Raw genomic sequence first — 2,962 nt, 5'->3', positions numbered from 1 at the left:
AAGAGGAAAATGGACAATGAAAAGAATGGTTAATCCAACCAAGAAAAAAAAACAGTTCAGAAGCCAAACACAAAAAACAGGCAAAGAAACGCAGCAGGAACCAGCGAACGAAACAACACCCCGAGCTGGCCTGCCCAAGTCACCTTGCTTGTGACTGTCTTCGCATCCATTTGACGTGTGTGCGTATTTGCCGGAGGCCTCCTATTCCCTGACCTACGCGGGGAAAAGTGAGGAAACGTGCACCTAAACCTGTGGGTAGCCCGGCCCGAGCCTGGCCCGAAAAATCCAGGCCGAGCTCGGGCCTTGTTTTGCAACCCAAAGTACATTTCGGCTAGGCTCGGGCTTTCGTAACAATACTGGGAAATAGTATTTGGTTGGGCTTTCAGAATTCCGGTCCGGCTTACACATAACAACATTGAGAAACAACATTCGGGCTAGACTTTCGGGCTTCGGGCCTATATTTGGACGAGGCTCGAGCTTGAGAAAGTGTGTACTTTCGGACTTTAGACTAGCTTTTTTTAGGGCTTTAGACTAGCTTGGGGCTTGAAGTTTGGGTTTCTGGCTTTTTGAAGCCCAGCCCAAAACCCGGGGCCAGCCCGCCATATAATCAGGTTTAAGTGCACCCCCGCCCACAACGCGTGCTTTTGAGCCGGCCCATATGCAAGGCGAGCCATGTTTTTTTTTGCTTTTGTACTTTCGTTCTTTCTCGATTGCAAAAAATGTTCATGAACTTGTAATTCTACAAAAAAATTGGGATTTAAAAAATATTCTGAATTTCACAAAACTTTAAGAACTTAAAAATATACTGTTCAAAAAACAATGTTTGTGAATTCAAATTATTGTTCACGAAATATGATAAAACAACGCAAATTTCCAAAAATGTTCACGAATTCCAAAAAGAGTTCCCAAAATAATAATAATAATTGTCGATTCGAAAATGGTCATCGGTTCATAAAATAATTATATGTACGCGCATTTCTGAAAGTGCTTCAAATTTTCAAAATATTATATGATTTAAATTGTTCATAAATTTAAAAAAATTCTTGAATTTCAGAAAATGTTCATGAATTGTAAAATTGTTCCCCTAGTTCAAAAATTATTCACGTATTTGAAAGTCCATGGATTCGAAAATTGCTCGCGAATTTGAGAAATTGTGTGTGATTTTTGTATATGATCACGAATCGGATAAAACATTCGCAGATCTGTTAGAATCTTTACAGCTTTGTTCTCGTGTATAGTGAACACTATTAGACTTTTTCCTAGTGAGAGAATAGAATGGAATAATAGAGTGAGTATAGCAATTGATATCTACAGATACTTTGCGAGGTTTATATCATTAAATTTAGAAATGATGTCATTATCACGACATGTATTGGATATCCTTTGTTCACTAGTTAATATCCATACTCATATCATGTTAGTCGACCGATTGCTCGAGGTTCCACGATCCTGGTAGGTACATCCATGCACGATCCACATGCGAGATGTGACGAAGATGTGAGATGTGGCCAAGGATTTGGGATGTTGTGAACATATCTACGAGATTTTTTTTCCTCTATGTATACCTAATAGTTTACTAGAAGCCGCTATCAGGATATTTCTGACTTTTAAAGACACACACAAAGGGAGATATACGTATATACTATGGTCATGTGAGTGTCACAAATTAATCCATGAAACATGCAATTTTATGTAATCTATTTTCTTATGGTTAGAGGGGTTGAGTTTAAGTATTATTTTATGGTGCAATCTATTGAATAGAAAGAAACTAATCAAATTTAAGGTGTACATATATTTTAATGACACACATTGCAACTTAGCAGAAAATATTATTATTTATATTGAGCATAATTAGCATAAGTAAATATAAAAAATAAGTAACCACTGACAGTTAATAGTGAGTTATAAATATTTATAAAAAATAAATATTTAATTTAATTAGACTCGATATCTATTCTCAGAATTGTTTATAAAATAATAATACGAATGAAGTTTATGATTAGTCTATCATATTTGTTAGAACGACAAATTTATATATGTACAAACGAAGTCCGCATTGTTTAACCTCACTACTGATTTTAATGTCCGGTGTGCCTTCTTGGCCTGCACAGTCAGCGCAATAAAGACAAGACAAGGGGTTAAACTAACGTATAGAAATTATATAAAGAACAAGATTTACCAAAAAACGACAGAACGCAGACTGAATTTTAACGGCGACAAGCACTCTTAAAGACGACCAGGTGAACTGAACGAGCTTCCTCTCCAGACTCGAGCTATGTCGCCCCAGCCGCATGTGCGATCACCCTATTGCCGCGATCGCCGCCTCCGCATCCGCCGACCTGCAGAAGCCTAAACACTTCTTATAAATCAAGTAATTTATTTAAACAAGTCGATTTGTTAACCAAGTACAATCCAACTTTCAAGACGATTGACATGATAAGGACAATGTGATTTTTCCATTACTTCCACTAAATTTTCGGATAAGTGAACTAAAACTGAAGATAAATTGAGGCAAGTGTGCAATTGGATTTGTCACAGAGAACTGACGGCCATAGACAAATGGCAGCTACTAGAGAGCATTCATTCATATTTCCGGTCCTAGTTCTTCTTTTAGGGGAAAACAAAATGAACAGGAATGGAAAAACCGAAAAGCAACCAAAGAAAAAAGACAAGAAGAAAACCGAAAAAAATACTTTTTAAATGTTAAACATGAATGATCAAAGGTTGATCATGTATTTTTCAAAATGTTAAACATGAATAAAAAATGTTTCTGATGTATAGAAAAAAATTGTCTAACATACATTAAATAAATGTAGACACCAGAAAACATATATTTTTACAAAAGTTAATTCTATATTTATAAAATTTAAACATGTATATAAAAGTGTTTCTGATGTATATGAAAAATATATATTGTGTGTTAAAAAATGAATATTGCCATTAACAAAATAATAAACATATG

The sequence above is a fragment of the Triticum aestivum genome, chromosome 2B (assembly GCF_018294505.1).
Source record: "Triticum aestivum cultivar Chinese Spring chromosome 2B, IWGSC CS RefSeq v2.1, whole genome shotgun sequence".
In the NCBI taxonomy this organism is placed as follows: Eukaryota; Viridiplantae; Streptophyta; class Magnoliopsida; order Poales; family Poaceae; genus Triticum; species Triticum aestivum.
Note: the sequence above shows the minus strand (reverse complement) of the source record.